Source organism: Callithrix jacchus, chromosome 8 (genome assembly GCF_049354715.1).
Source record: "Callithrix jacchus isolate 240 chromosome 8, calJac240_pri, whole genome shotgun sequence".
Lineage (NCBI taxonomy): Eukaryota > Metazoa > Chordata > Mammalia > Primates > Cebidae > Callithrix > Callithrix jacchus.
Genome location: NC_133509.1, coordinates 105,772,790 through 105,794,638, shown reverse-complemented (window position 1 = coordinate 105,794,638; position 21,849 = coordinate 105,772,790). Strand labels below are relative to the sequence as shown.

The window sequence follows — 21,849 nt, the reverse complement described above, 5'->3', positions numbered from 1 at the left end:
AAGCAGGACAACAATTAACTAAATACAAAAAAAAATACAGGTCATCCAGTACTGAAATTGTCAAGATATGCAATTTAAAGGAACTCCGTAATTCAAGTCAAATTATGTATGATAGCACACTCAGTAAACAGTGCTATGTACCTGAATTAAAGAAATAAAATTGGTATTTAAAAGGCTTTAAATGGCTGGGTGCAGTGACTCAAGCCTGTAATCCCAGCCACTTTGCAGGGGCTGAGGTAGGCAGATCACCAGAGGTCAGGAGTTCGAGACCAGCCTGGCCAACTTGGTGAAACTCTGCCTCTACCAAAAAATTAGCTGGGTGAGGTGGCATGTGCCTGTAATTCCAGTTACTTGGGAGGCTGAGTCAGGAGAACCGCTTGAAGAGGCTGCAGTGAGCTGAGATTACACCACTGCACTCCAGCCTGGGCAATAGAGTGAGACCCTGTCTCAAAAAATAAAATAATAAAATAAAATAAAAATCCAATTTTAAGCATGGACTTATGGAGAGCCAGGATGGCTACCTGGTCCTTCCTGAGTACTTAATGCTTTCATTATTAAAAGCTGTGCACTCCATGGCTCATCATGGAAGAGATAAAATAATCCAAATAATGAACAAATACATGCATTTGGTGTGGTGACTGTTCTAAAATTGCTAAAATGGTTTATGACCAATGTTTGGTTTATTAAATTTAGAATCCTGGAAAGACAAAACTTTAGGTACAGGCAGTTTGGACATTTAGAGTGCTCTTCTTTCTCTTTCTCTCTTCTCTCTTTCATCTGTCTCGCTCTGTAGTCCAGGCTGCAGTATCGTGGTCTGGGCTCACTGTGACCTCCGCCTTCCTGGTTCTAGTGATTTTTGCGCCTCAGCCTTCTATAGCTGGGACTATAGGCATATACCACCACACCTGGATAATTTTGGTATTTTTAGTAGAGATGGGGTTTCGTGATGTTGGCCAAGCTGGTCTTGAATTCCTGTTCTCAAGTGATCTGCCCATCTTGGCTTCCCAAAATGTTGAGATTACATTTGCAAACCACTGTGCCTGGCCTCATTGCCGTTTTCAGTGCATGTTTCTTTGTTGTTTAGAAGCTTTCCCGGGGCCAGGCATGGTGGCTCACGCCTGTAATCCCAGCACTTTGGGAAGCCGAGGAGGGAGGATCATGAGGTCAAGAGATCAAGACCATCCTGGCCATGATGAAACCCCATCTCTACTAAAAATGCAAAAATTAGCTGGGTGTGGTGGCATGCGCCTGTAGTCCCATTTACTTGGGAGGCCGTGGCAGAAGAATCACTTGAACCCAGGAGGCAGCAGTTGCAGTGAGCCGAGATTACGCCACTGCACTCCAGCCTGGGTGACAGAGCAAGACTCCATCTGAAAAATAAAGAAAGCCAATTCTATAACAGTAGCTAAAGGTTATTAGAAAATATGTTTTCTCATCGAAGAATTCTCTAGGGATAAAGGTACTTGTTCCACTGGACAAGTTGTAAAACAGTTAAATAAAGTATTACAGATTTAATAGCCTTATATGAAGCTAACTGATTTGACTGAATTGCCTTGGTATTGCAGATTGATAAAAGGTATTGCAGATTAATAAAAGTCAGATGAACCTACAGTGGAGATCGTAAGTTGACCCACTTATAAAGGGACCTAAATTCTGATATAACTAAATGATGCAAGGCTTTGATTCATTATGTCAAAGTGTAGTTTCACCAGGTAAAGGCAGCTTTTCAGAATGCACCTACCAAGAGCAATCAAATCCTTCCTGATCTAGAGCCCAGAGATTTGGTTTTCTGGGAATGGTATCAGAACTACTGCCTTTGCCACTCATTCTTCAGCCAAACTTGGGGACCTTGATACTTGAATCCATATCTCGCAATTCAAAAAGGACCCCTCCAGACTCTTGGAACCTCGTACACCCGATGAGACTTTAAGGTTAAGCTAACCAAGGAAGTTTCTCCCCAGAAGCAGATGCCATTCAAGACATAAGCAGCTTCCCCAAGATCACAAATCAAAACTTCTCTGCGATCATGAAATTCTTACTTCTCTTAATCTTTCCTTACATATGCCTACCTCTTGCACTTGGCAGGATAATGCTATAATTAGAATTTCACAATGAGGAGCTTTTATGGGTAACCTCATGGAGTGTTGAATCTGTCATGCCAAACCCAGATCTTTACATGGCCTAAGGGATCCTTTAGTTAACCTGGTGGGTAATTTTAGCAACATTCCTAATGTAACTGTCGTTCAAATTGTACTAGTAGTAAGATTTCTAAACCCACTTGCTCTCACTCCCTGTTTTGATTTCACCCAGTAATGGGAAACTAGAACCATGACCAATGAGTATATCCCAAGACAGGTTTGCACCAAAGCCCAAATGGAATTTCTTGCAAACCGACTTATATGTCAGGATATTACAGAACTCTCTTAACCCATAACTCTTCCTCAAGCTCTTAGTTTGAAGTTGCTAATTTCACCACCCCAAGTAATACATCCATGAACAATAGAACTGGAAAAGGGACCTTGTTTCTATCCATGGGGTACACTTTGATCTGTGGAGGATTTTGCAGCCAACCTTATGCATGGGCAACCTATGCCTTGATGGACTAAGCATGAAAAGCCAATGTTAGAGCTCTTTTCCATGGCTTGGAGTAAATATAAATGAGGCAATAATTAGAAATATATTCCTGGCTGGGCATGTTGGCTCATGCCTGTAATCCCAACACTTTGGCAGGCTGAGGTGGGAGGATCACTTGGGTCTAGCAGTTCGAGACCAGCCTAGGCCACATAGTGAGACCCTGTCTCTATAAAAACATTTTAAAAACTTAGCTGGGCATGGTGGTGCATGTCTGTACTCCCAGCCACTTGGGAGACTGAGGTAGGGAGGATTGCTTAAGCCTGGGAGGTTGAGCAAGGTCCTGTCTTATTAAAAAAGAAAAAAGGAAAGAAAGAAAGAAAAAGAAAGTCCTTATATTCTGTTGCAAATTCTATTGCAAAGGCTATGGTTGCATAACAGACTTCTTTAAATTCTCTTGCTAAAGTTGTACTAGATAATAGAATCGCTTTAGATTCCCTACTGGCTGAACAGGGAGAAATGTGCAGTTGCTGACACTTTTTGTACATGGATGAATATACTGGGTATTATAGAGACTTGTTTGCAGAGGATTAATGAACAGGCTGCTTGGTTAAAATAGGTACACTCTTTTTTTTTTGAGATGGAGTTTCGCTCTTGTTACCCAGGGTGGAGTGCAATGGCATGATCTTGGCTCGCCGAAACCTCCGCCTCCTGGGTTCAAGCAATTCTCCTGCCTCAGCCTCCCGAGGAGCTGGGACTACAGGCACGCGCCACCATGCCCAGCGAATTTTTGTATTTTTAGTAGAGACGGGGTTTCACCATGTTGACCAGGATGGTCTCGATCTCTTGACCTCGTGATCCACCTGCCTTGGCCTCCCAAAGTGCTGGGATTATAGGCGTGAGCCACCGCACCCGGCCTAAATAGGTACACTCTTTATCTGGCTTACTCTTTGATCTATTTGATTTTTGGTTGGTTGGTTCATGGGGACCCTAGCTGAGGAGTGTACCACAAACTGTTGGTATTATCCTCCCAGTGACAGTAGTCTCCTTGGTGCACTGTATCTTCTCAAAAGTTTTAAATGTTTGTTAACATGGCAGCCATCTGTAGAATGTCAAATTGTAACTCTTTGGCTAGAATGACAAAATCTCAAGAAACGCATGATCATGAGGATATCATAACCTGTGAATGACATGCTGAGACGAGAAACCCAAATGATGGTAGTTGAAAGCAGTCTCTAAAAGCCTCAGGTTTTGGTCATAATCTGACCTAGGAGAGAACCTGACCAAAAGAAGGGAATTGTTAAATAAATTCATTGTTTTGCACTGAGCTCCTGTCACTTGCACTGCTGCCTTTTGGAGCAGGTTGTACCGAAGGCGTTCCACTCTGGATGCTTCCTGCCTTTGCACCTGCAACCAGAGTCAATGGAGAAACTGTACTGTCTCCAGGCTTCTGTGATCTGATCTCTGTAGCATATGTATGAGCCATTTGCTGCTCAAGTCTGAGAGTCCAACCATTCCAGAAAAATTCCCAACTTCCAGTTGGAAACAGACAGGAACCAATGTTAGAATTCTTCATGTTCAAAAACCAGTCCCCTAGGTTACAGAGCAAGAGTATAAGAGAACTGCAACCTCATCAGCCTGAACATGTTCATACCAACCAGACCAGGACTGCTGCCCACTGCGGGTCACCACCCTCAATTTCTTTTTTATTCCAATTGTCAGGAGAACCATATTTACTCTGTTTACTATTAGTGTGAGCATGGACATGCAGCATCACCAAAACTTGTGTTCCAAGTTCTCCTGTTCATGGTGGTGGAAAACTGCACAGTGCTCAGGGCATGCCCATCATCCTGGACCCAGTGCACAGCATTTGACTCTTGGTGGCATCCTCAGTACCCGTTCTACCTGAGACATAGTTACTGCTTCCCATCCCTTGGGGGCAGCCCTGAGTCTAGCCTAGTAGGAATCAGATTCCAATTTGGAAGGGGCGGCTGGATTTTGTATCTGGTTAGTAAGGCATATGCTCTTCAGGTTGCTCCTGTTACAGGAGGGAGAAGTGTTGAATCAAGAGGAAGAACAACTATGGTTTATAAACATATTTTTTTGTTGTTGTTAATGAATGAGAGGTTCTTATGTGGCTCAGGTTGACCTTGAACTCATAGCCTCGCCTCCTCAAGTGCCAGGACAACTGGTCCGAGCCCTCACGGTTCCCTATAAACATATTTTAAAGTAAAAACTTGCATTTGAATGGAGTGACCCTATTTTCTGTATCACAACCCCATTTGATGTTATTGAGTTTGTTATTCTTTACTTTTTTATCTCAGTGAAAACTGTTGATCTTGTTCTAGGAAAAAATTAAACTCTTTAAGTTCCCCCCCCAGAAAATTTTCTTTTAACAAATCAAATACCAATGTATAGGTTTTATTGTTATAGGAAAGGGGTCCTGGTTTAGACCCCAAGAGAGGGTTCTTGGATCTCATGCAAGGAAGAATTCAGGACAAGCCCATAGTAGTATAAAGTGGTAGTAAGTTTATCAAGAAAGTAGAGGAATAAGGGATTACGCCTACAATCCCAGCACTTTGGGAGACTGAGATGAGCGGATCACCTGAGATCAGGAGTTCAAGACCAGCCTGACCAACATGGAGAAATCCTGTCGCTACTAAAAGCCAGGCATAGTGGCACATGCCTGTAATCCCAGCTACTTGGGAGGCTGAGGCAGGAGAATTACTTGAATCCGGGAGTTTGCGGTGGCATGAGCCAAGATTGTGCCATTGCCCTCCAGCCTGAGCAACAAGAGCAAAACTCCATCTCAAAAAAAAAAAGAAAGAAAAGAAAAAAGAAAGTAAAGGAATAAAAGAATGGCTACTCCATAGACAGAGCAGCCCCGAGGGCTGCTGGTTGCCCATTTTTATGATTATTTCTTGATTATATGCTAAACAAGGGGTGGGTTATTTATGCCTCTCCTTTTAGATCATTTAGGGTAACTTCCTGATGGTCTAATGGCATTTGTAAACTGTCATGGTGTTGATGGGAATGTACCAACCAGAGGCCACTCTCACTACGATCTCGGTTTTGGTGGGTTTGGGCCAGATTCTTTACTGCAACCTGTTTTATCAGCAAGGTCTTTATGACCTGTATCTTGTGCTCACCCTATCTCATCCTGTGACTTAGAATGCCTAAGCATCTGGGAATACAGCCCCATAGGGTTTAGCTTTAAACTAGTGTCCTAAAGAACCATCTTGGCTGGGCGCGGTGGCTCAAGCCTATAATCCCAGCACTTTGGGAGGCTGAGGCAGGTGGATCACGAGGTCAAGAGATTGAGACCATCCTGGTCAACATGGTGAAACCCCGCCTCTACTAAAAAATACAAAAAATTAGCTGGGCATGGTGGTGCGTGCCTGTAATCCCAGCTACTCAGGAGGCTGAGGCAGGAGAATTGCCTGAACCCAGGAGGCGGAGGTTGCGGTGAGCCGAGGTCGCGCCATTGCACTCCAGCCTGGGTAACAAGAGCAAAACTCCGTCTCAAAAAAAAAAAAAAAGAACCATCTTAAGTTTTACCCAGTCCCTACTCGAGATGGAGTTTCTCTAGTTCAAATGCCTCTGACATTATGTCTCAAAGAAGGAAATCTGAATCCCCTAGGTTGAAGACAGCAAATAATTGACTGTTACTAGATACAAATACTTGTAGATTTAACTACTGTTTTTATTAGAATTGCAATTGTTTTTGTTAGTGCTCTGTATTCAAAGTTTTGTAGGTTTTCAGAAGTCTGCCCCTAACCAATTTCCACCATAGACTCTGTTATCGTAGTGCACAATCTTGCAATATGTGAGTTTTGTAGGAATGCATACAAGATGTTACACCAGAGATACCTGTGCTTGTTTATGTGTCTGTCCTGGAACAGTATGTCTGAGACTTTACTATGCATATGAATCACCTGGAGTTATTTCTAAAATGTAGATTTTGATTCAGTAGGTCTGAGGTGGAGCCTGAGATTGTGCATTTCTAAAAAGTTTCCAGTTGATGCCTGTGATGCTAAAGACACATTTGAATAGCAGAGTCTTGGAATAGACTGAATTTGAGAACAAGGGCCGTGCCTTATTGGTCTGATATCATCAGTGCCTTTTTTATATGCTTGTTGAATGAACAAATAATCACTGATTCATCACTATTTACTCATCTCTACTGCTTGTAGGAACCATAGATAAGTAGATCATGCACTCACATCCCCACCCAAACTCATTCTTCACCACATTCCCTTCCTCACTGATGAGTTTAGGGCAGGGTGTAGTAGCCCGGGCACAGCAGGAAGAAGAAGATTGAAATCTTCTAATTTAACTCTTCATATATGGAAATAGGTTCAGGGATTTACTCTTTTTTTTTTTTTTTTGAGACAGAGTTTCGCTGTTGTTACCCAGACTGGAGTGCAATGGCATGATCTCGGCTCACTGCAACTTCCACCTCCTGGGTTCAAGCAATTCTCCTGCCTCAGCCTCCCAAGTAGCTGAGACTACAGGCGTGCGCCCCCATGCCCAGCTAATTTTTGTATTTTTGGTAGAGACAGCGTTTCACCTTGTTGACCAGGATGGTCTCTTGACCTCGTGATCCACCCGCCTCGGCCTCCCAAAGTGCTGGGATTATAGGCGTGAGCTACCACGCCCAGCCAGGGATTTACTCTTAATTAACGATGATTTTCCATGGTAGTATTACCTCCCTTAATTTGTTTTCACATGTGTTAATATTATTTGTTAAATATGTCTGGAATGAATTTCTATATAATTTGGTCTGAAATCAGTAGTTTTAAGAATGACAAACCTCCTGAGTCTACAAGGACATGTTGTCAGATCTGCTCTTAACCAGCCTATGCTATTAATACATGGTATAGACCAGGAGTTAAAGATAATTAACCATAAAATTTTCAACATACAAGATCCAAAGAGGTGCATGGATTCTTGCAGTTGAGTCCAAAGCTCATACCACTTGCCGCACAAAACCCATGAGTGAAGAGACATGGTGTTGGGGCCAGGAAAGTAACTTTATATTTCAGACAGCCAGGAGGCCAAGAAGAAGACAGACTAGTGTCCAAAAGAACCAAATTAAGTTAACAGAATGTTAGGCTTTTTTTATGTTAGAGCAAAGAAGGGAGAGGGCCTTCAGTTGAGGTCAAGAGGTGACTGATGATCGTAGACATCTGGGTGGCAGTGAGGGTCCGAGTTGGGGAGTTGTGAAGTTTCTTTGTCCTTGGTCAGGTCACAATGCTCCTGTACATCTTTAACATAACATTGTTACTTGTGTGTATATCTCCTTATCTTCTTGAAGATTAGTTTTGAGAAGGGACTATTATCATCCTTCCTTTAAAAAGTTAAGCTGTAAATTAAACTCCTCCCATAGTCAACTCAGCCTATGTACGAAGAAAAGTAAACTTCCTGATGTTGTTATGGCGTTTGTACACTGTCATGGATGCTGGTGGGAGTGCAGCAGTAAGGACAACCAGAGGTCACTCTCGTGGCCATCTTGTTTTTGTTGGGTTTTAGCCAGTTTCTGTACCGCAGTCTGTTTTATCAGCAAGGGAAAGACCTGTATCTTTTTTTTGTTGTTTTTTTGAAACGGAGTTTAGCTCCTGTTACCCAGGCTGGAGTGCAATGGCGCGATCTCGGCTCACCGCAACCTCCACCTCCTGGGTTCAGGCTGTTCTCCTGCCTCAGCCTCCTGAGTAGCTGGGATAACAGGCACACGCCGCCATGCCCAGCTAATTTTTTGTATTTTTAGTAGAGACGGGGTTTCACCATGTTAACCAGAATGGTCTCAATCTCTTGACCTTGTTTCCCCCTCCTCGGCCTCCCAAAGTGCTGGCATTACAGGCTTGAGGCACCGCGCCCTGCCGGGGTGTATTGTTTTAAGCCACACTTTGACCTAAGGCTTTAGAATCACCCAACAATGTATTCAAAAGTCTTTCTTTTGAATACTACTTTTGCAGTTTTTCGTACACAAATGACGTGAAAATATGCCCATTCTATGCAGTTTAAAAAATACTTGGGGATGGGCATTGGGCTTACCAGTAATCCCAGCACTTTGGGAGGCCAAGGCAGGTGGATCACTTGAGGTCAGGGGTTCGAGACCAGCCTGGCCAACATGGTGAAATCCCCAACTCTACTAAAAATTAGCCAGGTGTGGTGGAGGGCACCTGTAATCCCAGCTACTTGAGAGGCTGAGGCAGGAGAATTGCTTAAACCTGGGAGGCGGAGGTTGCAGTGAGCCAAGATCATGCCACTATACTCTAGCCTGGGCAACAGAGCAAAACTCCATCTCAAAACAAATGAACCAAAAACAAAACAAACCAAACTTGAAAATATTTGGTATATTAGTTTGCTAGGGCTATCATAACAAACTGCCATAGACTAGGTGGCCTAAACAGCAAAAATGTATTTTCTTACAATTGTGGAGGCTAGAAGTCCTAGATCAAGATGCTGGCAGGATTGTTTTTTTCTGAGGCCTCTCTCCTTGGCTTGCAGGTGGCTGTCTTCTTTTTGTATCTTCACATGGACTTCCCTCTGTGTCCTAACCTCTTCTTATGACACCAGTCATATTGGATTAGGTCTCACCCTAATGATCTCATTTTAGCTTCATTACCTTTTTAAAGACTCTATCTCCAAGTACAGTCACATTCTGAGATACTGGGGATTAGGACTTCAGCAAGTGAATTGGGGACCCATCACACTTGGGTCAGCGCATCGCACTTATTCAGCCTATCACACTTGGATCAGCAAGGTCGCCCTTGAAAATAATACTGGGTATAGAAGAGAGATCTTCAATTTCTAATTCAAAATTAACAATCACATGTGTTTTACATCTGATTTCTAATAATAATTATTCAAAATTATTATTCGAATGTTTTGTCCTCTTAGAAAATAAATGTATTCATGCTGCACGCTGAATTTTCTTTTAGGAATTGTGGTCTACAAGAATGCAGGCCAAGGACTGTAAACACACACACAAAAATAAGAAGCAGTATGCCCTCAGCATTGCACTGCCTGGAAAGTAGATTTCTCATCTTAAAAATCATTTTAAATCAGGCACCCTCTAGAATGGGAGAAGATATTCACACAGGATGTGTCTTACAAAGGCCTAATCTAGCAAATCAACAAGCAAAAAACAAACAATTCCATTAAAAATGGGGAAAGGATATGTCTCAAGAGAAGACATACAAGTGGCCAACAAACATATGAAGACCTGCTGAGCATCACTAATCATTAAAGAAATGCAAATCAAAACCACAGTAAGATGCCAGCTCACACCAGTCAAAATGGCTATCATTAAAAGGCCAAAAAACAACATGCTGGTGAGGCTGTTGAGAAAAGGCAACGACTGTACGCTGTTGGTGGGAGTGTGAATAAGTCCCGTCACTGTGGAAAGCAGACTGGAGATTTGTCAAATAACTTAAAACAGAGTTACCATTTGACCATTTGATCCAGCAATCCCATTACTGGCTATGTACGAGAAAGAAAATAAATCATCCTACCAAAAAGACACATGTTCATCATTGCACTATTCATAATAGCAAAGACATGGAATCAACCCAGGTGTCCCTCAATGGTAGATTAAATAAAGAAAACGTAGTACATATATACCATGGAATCCTACACTGCCATAAAAAAAGAATAACATTATGTCCTTTGCAGCAACATGGATGGAGCTGCAAGCCATAATCCTAAGCAAATTAATGCAAAACCAGAAAACCAAATAGAGCTGCTTTCACTTGTAAATGGGAGCTAAGCATTAAACACACATGATCATAAATATGGGAATAACAGATACTGTGGCGGGTTGGGTTAAGCAACTGCTTATTAGATATACTACTTATTAGATACACTCACCACCAGGGTGACAAGATCCATTCTACAAAAGTCAGCATCATGCAATATTCCCATGTTCCATTTACTTCTCTATTTGTTCCCCAGCCCTAATCTCTAAAATTGGCTCCACTTTCACAGATCTGCAAAAGTAGCCCCTGTATCTAAAATAGTTGAAATTAAAAAATATTATTTCAGGCCAGGTATGGTGGCTCATACCTGTAATCTCAGCACTTTGGGAGGCCGAGGTGGGTGGATCACCTGCAGTCAGGAGTTCGAGACCAGCCTGGCCAACATGGTGAAACTCTGTATCTCCTAAAAATACAAAAAAAAAAAGAAAAATTAGCTGGGCATGGTGGCAGGTGCCTGTAATCCCAGATACTCTGGAGGCCGAGGCCGGAGAATCACTTTTTTTTTTTTTGGCAGAGTCTTGCTCTGTCTCCCAGGCTGGAGTGCAATGGTGTGATCTTGGCTCACTGCAACCTCTGCCTCCTGGGTTCAAGCGATTCTCCTGCCTCAGTTTCCCAAGTAGCTGGGACTACAGGCACCCGCCACTATACCCAGCTAATATTTGTATTTTTAGTAGAGACAGGATTTCACCATGTTGGCCAGGCTGGTCTTAAACTCCTGATCGCGGGCGATCCACCCACCTTGGCCTCCCAAAGTGCTGGGATTACAGACATGAGCCACCGTGCCTGGCCTGAGAATCACTTGAACCCGGGAAGCATAGGTTGCAGTGAGCCAAGATTGTACCACTGCACTCCAGCCTGGGCGACAAGAGCAAAATTCTGTCTCAAAAAAAAAAAAAGTCATTTCAATTCATTATTACATCTGACTGCAAGAGCAATATTAGCTTGTAAAAATGAAAAATTTTTAATATATTTATAAACTAGAAGGAAAGTCTCCAGGAATCTCATTCTTATGGATGACCATCAGAGCAGTGGTTTTCTGACCAGGAACACTTTTTTTAAAAAAGAAATCATGTTAGCTTAATATGTAAAACAGATTAAAAAAAAAAAAAAGCAAAGCTTATCCTTCTGGATTCTCCCTTGGAGTTTACCTCCCTTCCATGTACCTACTAGGTTCTTTAGTAATCCAAACCCTGTAGTACATATGCCACATTCTTTTTCTGATTTTCAGATAGTTAATAGTATTGGCTTATTTTTCTAATTGTATTCCTATATATCTTAGTCAAGTCAGTTACATCTGTTAGGCCTCCAAGTCCAGGCATGGCCATTGTAGCCTTGGTGACCTGCTCGTACACTGCAGGATGGTCTCCATGAACCAGAAAGTCTGAAGCAACCACAAATAATCAGGTGGCCACAGAGGGAAGTAAAACAACTTGTTCCTGCATCAACTAATTGCTCTGCAACATGCATTCATTATTCCTGTTCAGCCTTGCAAAATTTTCCCCCCAGACATTGGGTTTCTCAAGATACCCACCCCTGTAACTGTGTAATCTACCGCACCCTCCCCTCTGACTGCAACAAATACTCCCCACCCTTATGATCATGCCTGTTTGTAATAAATGACCCCTACCTTGTGATCATGCATCCCATGACACCCTTCCCCTCCCCAAGACAGATTACTGACCCTTACCCTTGTAGTCATGCATCCTGTGATGTCCTCCCCCTCCCCAAGATAGATTACAGCCTTTAACTGACCATTTGCTCCAACCTATATAACCGATCCCTTCTCCTGTCCCTTTTGCCTAACTCCTTTCTTGGACTTGCACCCAAGCAGAAAATAAATGGTCTTGCTCCCCACACAAAGCCTGTCTGGTGGTCTTTACGTGAGTGACACATGTGACAACATCCTTTAAGGAAAGGCAGACCTGTGCAATATGGGATTATGGTGTCTATTACAGAAGCACACCATAACGAGGGGTTTGGTTTCATCAATTGCACAGTCCCCTTGTTTTTAGATTTTCTGATACTGGGTGATACAGTAAGCCTCAAAGAAAATTAGAAAACTTCAGCATCTTTTAAAAAAAATTTCAACTGTGGTTAAAAAAAAAAATGCAAAAATGTACTATCTCTATAATTTTTAAGTGCACAGTTCATTAGTGTTAAGTGTCTGCACATTGTTTGCAATAGATTTCCAGAACTTTTCCATCTTGCAGAACTGAAACTTTGTACCCATTAAACAACTTTGCATTTTCTTCTCTTCCCAGCCTCAGGAAGGATACAATGTCTTATGTTGTGGGGCCAAATGTGCACTCACTGCCAGAAATCATATCCAAGTGACTGCCATATTGAGAAGGGAGTTGGCTGTTTCATATGTCCCATTTGGGGAAGCTATTCTGAGCTCTTCTCTTCTTCCATCCTTACTCCCATACCCCAAGCCTTCTCCTTGCTCAGCTGTCAGGATGGTGGCTATGATAGACAAAGTCCCTTATAGGTCCAAAGGTGGGTTGCACCTGCAGCTGAGCAGAGACATCGCTGGGATGAAGCCAGGATGACTTCAGGAAGGAAGAAAACTGCATTGGTGAATGTCACTGGCCTTCTTTCTTTAACCTTCAACATAGATGCCACTTTCCTGAATACTCAATCTAAATTGGGTCCTCTGTTACCCACTTTCATGAAAGAATCCTATACCTTTGCCAAGTAATACCAATCAAAATTTGACTGTTTATCTACCACTCTTTTTTAATACACTTTCTTCTCTTGGCTTCCAAGAAACCACACTAACTGGTTGTCTCTCTACTATTCTGGCTGATCCTTCTCAGTTCTTTTTGCTACTTTCTTCTCATATCTCTGACCTCTAAATGTTGGAGTCCCCAGAACTCGATCTCTTTCCTCCATGCTCAATGCCTTGGTGGTCTCACCCAGATTCATGGCATTTAATACCCATCTCTATTCTCATAACCCTTGAATGTATATCTCCTCTGAACTCCACCTCATTTATATCCTTTAGGACATCTCTGTAAGGATGTCTAAAATAGGCAACTCACACTTAATTAAGGACCAGAGTAGTTCTCTCCATTCTCTGAAACTAGTTCCTTTTCTAACTAAGTTAGTGGCAATTATATCTTTCCAGTTGCTTGGGGCAAAGATCTTGATAGTATCCTTGCTGCTTTTCTTTCTCTCCATAACTTCAATTTGTTAGCAAATCCTGTCCGTTCTACCTTCAAAATATGTCTAGAATTCAACCACTTCTTACCACCCCCCATTTGTCTAAGCCCCCATGATATTTTGCCTAAGTAAATGCAACGATCTCCTCAGATTCTTTACTTCTGGCCTTGGCTGTCTGCAGCTTATTTTCATCACAGGTCAGAATGTTTCTCTTAGTATATATGAGAGATTATGTTGCTTCTCTGTTCAAAATCCCTCAGCGGTCTCCAGGAGAAACCAGTCCTTACTCTGACTTACTAAGCTTTTCATTATCTTGTCTCTGTTACATTTTCTTTTCTTTCTCTCTCTTTTTGGAGATAGAGTCTTGCTCTGTCGCCCACGAGGGAGTGCAGTGGCACGATCTTGGCTCACTGCAACCTCTGCTTCCCAGGTTCAAGTGAATCTCCTGCCTCAGCCTCCTGAGTAGCTAGGACTACAGGTGCCTGCCACCATGCCTGGCTAATTTTTTGTATTTGTAGTGGAGATGGGGTTTCGCCATGTTGGCCAGGCTGGTCTTGAACTTTTGGCCTCAAAGCCTCCCAAAGTGCTGGGATTACAGGCATGAGCAACGGCACCTGGCCTCCTCCCAGTTTAAAATTCCCCTTTCTTGCTTTTTTTTTTCTCCTTAGGTTTTATAGAGATCTTCCATACCATGGAGTTTACATATTTGTCTTGTTTATTTTCTATCTTCCATAATGGAATGTAACCTTCCTAGAAGAGAGGTTTTGATCGGTTTAATTGACAGTATTAGCTCCAATGCTTAGTATAATGCCTGCCGCATAGTTAGCTCTTAACAAATATTTGTTAAAAAAAACTTCATGAATTTCCAGCCTGGCCAGTATGACGAAACCCCATTTCTACTAAAAATCCAAAAAAATGAGCCGGGCATGGTGGTGCGCACCTGTAATCCCAGCTACTCGGGAGACTGAGGCAGAAAAGTCGCTTGAATGTGGAGGCGGAGGTTGCAGTGAGCTGAGATAGCGCCGCGGCACTCCAGCCTGGGGAACAGAGCAAGACTCCGTCTCAAAAAAAAATTTAAAAAGGAAAAAGAAAAACTATGAATTTGTGTAATTAATTGATCAATGTATCTGATAACTCTCCTAGAATGTGAACTCTTTGAGACCAGAGATCAAGCCTGTTTTATTCACTCTTGTATTCCTAGAACTGAGCACAAGGCCTAGTGAGTTAGTAGATACTCAGTAAATATGTTTTAAGGTAAATAATTCAAGATGTCCACAGTGCCAGTACTGACAGAAGGAATTTATTCAAGGGAACTGGTAATGCAGATGTGGCAGCTAGGAGCCTGCCTAAACAGTCCCCAAATTCGTCTTGGAGTATTATGGATTTTGTTGGGAGTCATTTTTCATATATGCTTAGGGTCTGACAACTTGAAATGACACACAATAGTGTGTAGCAATGGTGTTGCACGTGCTTGGAGTTTGAGTTCAAAAGTCAACATGTGTGACAAAGCTCATGTATGGAAAAGAATCACCATAAAAAATCTCTTAAATCACCCACATACAACAGATTACAGAGTTTTATGTATTCTGTGCCATCTCTCAGTAAATTCAACATAGTCAGTTTTCCCTCCAGAGCTGGAACAGATGGCCATGGCTGTTTCTTTGGTTGAGTACCAGATGAAGTAGTTGGCTTGAATTTAAGAGCCATATTGTAGGGGGAAAAATTACATATATATGTATATATTCATCTGTATTATTTCCTTTTGCTGAGCATAGAGCTGAATTCCAGCAACTTAAATGTTTGTGTACTGTAACTCCATTGTACCATTTGATCTTCAGCGTTGTCAAATCCTTTTCATTGCTTATTATGGATCCAGGGCCTGGTAAGCAGAAGAGGGTAGAAAATAACCCTGTGTGGTCATTGCATAGTTGACATGACCAATTAGAAGAATGGCAACCATAATGAGTTTCCAAATTAAAAAAAAATCCTTTCAGCTGGGCACGGTGGCTCACACCTGTAATCCGAAGGCTTTGCGAGGCTGAGGTGGGCGGATCACTTGAGGTCAGGAGTTCGAGATCAGCCTGACCAACATGGTGAAACCCCATCTTTACTAAAAATACAAAATTTAGCCAGGTGTTGTGGCAGGCACCTGTAATCCCAACTGCTCAGGAGGCGGAGGCATGAGAATCACTTAAACCTGGGAGGCGGAGTTGCAGTTAGCTGAGATTGCGCCACTGCACTCCAGCCTGGGCAACAGAGACCCTTTCTCAAATAAATAAATAAATAAATAAAACAAAAAGAAAACTTTTAACTAAATTGAATACAGGCCCTCAACCCCCACTAGAAAGAATAAAGAGCATGTATGGAGTGGCCACTATATGCTGAGTACCTACGGCTTTGTGTATATTGTCTCATTGAGCGGCCTCGTAGCAACCGTTTGAAGAAAGTATTCTAATCCCCATGACCTGGGTGTGATTCTCCACAGCAGTCAGGCAGGTAATGCAGGCTTGGCCATTGCCTGAAAGAACACACTTAGCTATGGCCAAAGATGGAGACACTCTGAGCCCAGCGCCACATGGTGCAAGCATTCCTGAGCTCTTCCCATAGCTTGTCTTTTAGTCCACAACAGGTCAGCCTTGCAGGGGTGCTTAGAGACCTCTTTCCACCCACAAAGGTAACTGGAGTATTTATCTATGAAGAAAATTTTAAGAGTAAATCACCTTGTTCCATGAGTTCTGCATAATGGCACTCACTTTATTGGTGGAGTTAGAAAATTTTAAATTCCATTTGGGTGTGAATTTGTGAATTACTTACAAATGACCTCATTTAAGGGGTGGAAGGAATCACGATCATTTACTATGTTTCTCTCTTTTTTTTTTTTTGAGACAGTATTTCACTCCGTTGCCCAGGCTAGAGTGCAGCCACACGATCTCTGCTGATTGCAACCTCTGCCTCCCGGGTTCAAGTAAATCTCCCACTTCAGCCTCCCCAGTAGCTGGGATTACAGGCGTGCACAACCATGCCTGGCTAATTTTTGAATTCGTGGAGATGTGGTTTCACCATGTTGGCCAGGCTGGTGTCAAACTCTTGGACTCAAGTGATTCGCCCAACTTGGCCTCCCGACGCGCTGGGATTACAGGTGTGAGTCACCTGAACCCAGTATACTACTTTTCTCTTTTGAACATGTTCTTTACTTCGTGTCCTCATTTCCACATTGGATAAGTTCTTTGTTTCAGCCAGCTCTCGATGAAAGGCTACAGCACCATTGCTTCAGACAAGCAGCATTGGAATAGTTCGTCTTGTTTATTTTTGTTTTTTTTTTTTTTTTTGAGACAGTCTCACTCTGTCACCCGGGCTGGTGTGTAGTGGCATGATCTTGGCTCACTGCAACCTTCACCTCCCAGCTTCAAGTTATTCTCCATCCTCAGCCTACTAAGTAGCTGAGACCATAGGCGTGTGCCACCACACTCAGCTAGTTTTTTTGTTGTTTTTTGTATTTTTAGTAGAGAGAGAGTTTCACCATGTTAGCCAGGATGGTCTTGATCTCCTGACCTCATGATCTACCTGCCTCGGACTCCCAAAGTGTTGGGATTACAGGCATGTTTGTTTTTTTGTAAGAGACAGAGTCTCACTCTGTTACCAATGCTGCAGTGCAGTGGTGTAATCATGGCTCACTGCAGTCTCGCTCTCCCAGGTTCAAGTGATCCTCCTGCCTCAGCCTCAGAAGTAGCGGGAACCACAGGTACATGTGACCACATCTGGCTAATATTTTATTTTTTGTAGCACAAGATCTCCCTATTTTGCCCAGGATGGTCTTGAACTCTTGGCCTCAAGCAATCCTCCTGCCTCACCTCTCAAAGTGCTTGGATTACAGGCCTGAGTCACTGTGCTGGTCTCTTGCTCATTTTTAACACTTCCTCCTGTGTTTCCTCATCAGCCTCTTTAAGTATCACAATTTCTTCCATGTCTCCCCAAATCATATTTAAATATTGATCATAAGCCTGGTTTATGCTGCCAGTGTCTAAACCTTCTAACATTTTTCTTTCCTTTGTTTTCTATCCCCTCTTCCTCAGGAACCTGGCTTCATTGTACCACTGGCCACTGTGTTTAAATTGGGGACAAAAACCTCAAGTTGGCCACACTGGTAAATATGAGGAAGGAGCAAGAGGTAGAAGGAGGCAGAGATGTGATCTTTCTGCATCTCACATATATACATAATGGCAGTGGTTCTTGGGAACTTTAAGCAGCTTTTCCTGTTACCCAAATAGTAGGTTGCAGAGCTAGAAGTTGAGCCTGGGTCAGTGAGGCTCCAAAACCCCTCTGTTTGTTTCTGTTACATCACACTACTTTCCATAAGAAGCAAAATCCCATTAAATGCAGATATTGGGTAACAATGATGGGCTGACTTTGTGTGAATAGATGGAATCATGAAGAGTTTACTAAATAGATCTGGATGTGTGATTTTGGAAAAAAGGCAGACTAAGTGAAGGACTTCCTTCAGATCAACACTGTGAATGACAAAGCTTTGCTCTGTATCTGCTGGATGGTTTGGCACCATGCTAGTTGTTTTGAAGAAGACACAAATCATCCTATAAGACTGCACTCAAGGGACTTAGAGTGTAGCTCAAGGAAAAAGGCATAGAGCACACTCGAACTGGATAATTAAGGTGAGTTTAAGGGACTAATTTATTTATAAAGGGTGAGTGAAGTTTAGGGAATTGGGAAGGTGTTATTGCTTTATTATGCAGTACCCTGGGTTCTAGCAACAGCAGGATTTGGTCACCCATGCCTCCAAAACATGCCGGGGAAAGGGAAAGGAACAGAGCATAGCTGCACGAAGAGGGAGGACACACCCCTCTTTCAGAAGCTGTTATCTTCAGTAAAGGGAAGCAACCAGCCCATGGTGACCCATCAGGGAGGGAATCATAGTAGTAAATACCGCAATCTCATTTTCTCCACTCTTGAACCTCCTGGTGATGCTTCCCGTTAGCTAACCCCAAACAGAAGCTAGAAGGCAAGCATTGATTCTGTCTGCAAAGACCAATTCCCTAGGCACAGCAAGAAATTAAAAAAAGGTAAAAGTGAATCTGAAAGGACAATTTTATAAACTCTAATTTATAAGATAAATTAAAAGGTAGTTTTATAAATTGATACACCATTTAAGTGTATTGTGGAGGTTGCAGATTACAAGAGTATTTCTGCAAATTATTTCGTGAAATATACCTTCATGCATTTTCAATTCACAGAATCATTTATTTTATTTTATTTTTTAGTTTGTTAAGGGATGGAGCCTCGCTCTGTTGCCTAGGGTAGAGTACAGTGTCTATTCACCGGTGTGATCACAGTTCACTGCAGCCTTGAGCTCCTGAGCCCAAGGGATCCTCCGACTTCAGTCTTCCAAGACCACTATGCCTGGCAACAGTATCATTTTAATATATCCTGATGTTCTCTTATGGGTTAGTTTCATGTAAAAATGGCCCAAATTAAATGTTGAGATAGACTGGCTTCCTGGCTTACCCAAAACGAGAGGTGAGGTGAGCTAAAGCCTTCTGAATTGAGCACATTGCATTGTATAAGCAATGTTTTTGCTCATTTTTTTCCCCATTGCATAACTTTATTCCACTCACTCAGATTTTTCTCCATGCCCTTTTCTATCATTTTTTCATATCTCCCTCTCTTCCATTTTTATTCTCTCCTTCTTTCCTCCAATAAAAAGGGCTGCTTGGCTCATACCTCCATCAACAGATGCTTGGAAATAATGCACCATGGCAAGTTTTCAAATATTTTTTTTTCCTCCCTCCAGAGAGAAAAACAAAAGGGTAAAGATGGCTTGAGGGATTGGATCAGAACATTGTTTTACTGGAATTTGCAGCTGTTTCTGGATTGCAGAAGTCACTGGAGGGAAACAATGTGCTCGGGGACTGAAGGAAATGGTTTGGCTCCAATCTGTCCCAAGTCATCTGGGGAGGAACGTTTTCATTGTTGCAAAGGTTGCTACTCCACACAGATTTTGCTTCTCTCTACAGAGCGTGTGTCTGAGGAGAGGCATGGGAAACTCACATAGGATGGGAGCAAAACAAGGCCAAGGTAAAATGCTGGTGAAAGGCAAAGGCAGAAAAATAACTGACCTTTGGTCAGGACACAGACCATTTTCTGGGTTCTGGCTTAGACATGCAGCTCATGAAAGATTTAACCTTTATTTCTTACAGTTTAAGGGCTGGGTAAGCCAATGAGATTTTCATTTTTACTAAGCAGGCAAAATGAAGTTGGGCTTTATATAGACAGGTAGATCCAGTAATAAATGAATGAGAGACTCATTTGGCTTCTCATTGATAAAAAGCTGGATTTATGTGTGTGAGTACTGCTGACTCCGTATCTATATGGAACAAATAAATCTGTGCACACCTTTGCACTCCTACGTATGCATTACTAGTACTGTTTGAAGTGGCCTCTGGAACTGTGTGTTTTCCTTCCAGGATGCTCTTCCTGCCATGCATCCTGTCATCTCTACGGAGGGAGCCTGTGGAACACCTGCAGTTAGGCAGAAATCAGGGTAGGTGGAAAATGGTGGTCACCCAGCCACCTACCAATACTCATTCCAGCTCCTCTTGGTAGATATTTCTGTTTACTGTTAGGTTCACATATATTCTTTCTTCTTCCTCTTCCTCCTCCTCCTCCTCCTCCTCCTCCCCCCTCCCCCCCTCCTCCCCTCCCCTCCTCCTCCTCCTCCTCCTCCTCCTCCTCCTCCTCCTCCTCCTCCTCCTCCTCCTCCTCTTCTTCTTCTTCTTCTTCTTCTTCTTCTTCTTCCTTCTTCTTCTTCTTCTTCTTCTTCTTTTTAAGAAAGTTAGTATATGGATTGAATGCTGTCCCTACCAAAAGATGTTGACTCCAGTACCTATGAAGGTGACCTTATTTGGAAATGGGGTCTTTGCAGATGATCGAGTTAACATGCGTCATTAGGGCAGGCTCTAACTCAGTGTGACTGACGTCCTCGTAAAAAGAGGAGATTTAGACAGAGACATACATGCATGGAGAGAGGACAATGGGAAGACACAAGGAAAAGATGGCCATCTACAAGCCAAGGAATACCTGAGGCTACAGAAGGAAGGAGAGAGACGAGGAACAGAGTCTGCCTCACAGTCCTCGGAAGAGACCAACCCTACCAACACTTTGAGTTCCGACTTCCAGCCTCCAGAACTGTGAAGCACAATATATTTCTGTTGTTTAAGCCACTAGTTTGTGGTACTGTGTTTTGGCAGTCTCAGCAAACAAATACAGTTAAGTTTGATAAAAATCTTCTGGTCCAATCTTATTTCTCCAGTGAAGAAACTGAAGTTCAACAAATAAAATGACTTATGCAGTTGTGGAGCTCATTGGTGGACAGGACTCTAAATTCCCAGATCATTCCTCTCTCCAGTGCTATAACTGGTGTGATTTGGATAAATCACATCAGGCTTCTACCATTGGATCAAGAGAATGGAGTGACGTTACTCCTATCTTGTAGTGTACAGAGTACTAGATTTTAAAAGTTTAAGACAACATGGAGTGGGTATGCTTCTCCTGTACTTTCGGTGTCAGTGGGTTTTGCCAATGCTCACTGGCTCATCTTTTTTTTTTTTTTTTTGAGGGAGTCTAGCTGTGTCACCCAGGCTGGAGTGCAGTGGCACAATCTTGGCTCACTGCAACCTCTGCCTCCCGGGTTCAAGCAATTCTCCTGTCTCAGCCTCCTGAGTAGATGGGACTACAGGTGCCCGCAACCACGCTTTGCTCATTTTTGTATTTTTAGCAGAGACAGGGTTTGGCCATGTTGGCCAGGCTGGTCTTGAACTCCTGATCTAAGGTGATCCACCTGCCTTGGACTCCCAAAACGCTGGGATTACAGGCTTGAGCCAATGTGCCCAGCCTCACTGGTTCATCTTTTTAAAAGCCATAGGAGGTTGAAGAGATTGCTAGTTAGGTTACATATCCAAGTTACAACTTATATGTAAAAAGAGCTAGCGACCTAGGGCACTTCTTGGGAAAGTCAAGGACAATTTCATCTATATCTGGTCACTTCTCTTACAAAAATCTAAAGTTCTGGTGAAACTATTGGAGCTCCCTGGGCCAGACAGAGTTGTGACAGGTGAGAGGTACAGAGTGTGTGTCCTACTTGTAAGCTGTTGGTGGCAGAGAGCCTCTCTGCTCCCCTGTCTTCACAGCTGTAAAATCAGTGGTTGCCATCTTTAGAGAAGGAAAGAACTCATCAGCCTACCTGCCTGCTATGGTTTGAATGTTTGTCTTCTCCAAAACTCATGTGGAAATTCAATTGCCGATGTAATGATATTGGGAGATGGAACCTTTAAGAGGTAATTAGGCC

The 21,849-nt window shown here is 42.7% G+C and overlaps 1 long non-coding RNA gene and 1 pseudogene across 3 annotated transcripts in view; both read left to right on the top strand.

Moving 5' to 3' along the window:
* The window catches only part of LOC144577566 (uncharacterized), a 30,245-nt gene extending 9,458 nt beyond the window's left edge, over nucleotides 1-20,787 (top strand). Inside the window, exons 1-4 of one of the 3 annotated variants that reach the window (XR_013521731.1) lie at nucleotides 15,137-18,160; nucleotides 19,297-19,580; nucleotides 19,970-20,046; nucleotides 20,428-20,787. This is a non-coding gene — a long non-coding RNA (uncharacterized LOC144577566). Of the gene's footprint in view, nucleotides 1-15,136; nucleotides 18,161-19,296; nucleotides 19,581-19,969; nucleotides 20,047-20,427 lie in introns of those variants that run through there. The other 2 variants (XR_013521730.1, XR_013521732.1) reach the window with 2 other exon arrangements.
* LOC100398388 (putative transmembrane protein 183BP pseudogene) lies at nucleotides 2,329-5,088 on the top strand (annotated as a pseudogene).
* Nucleotides 20,788-21,849: the final 1,062 nt, after the last annotated feature.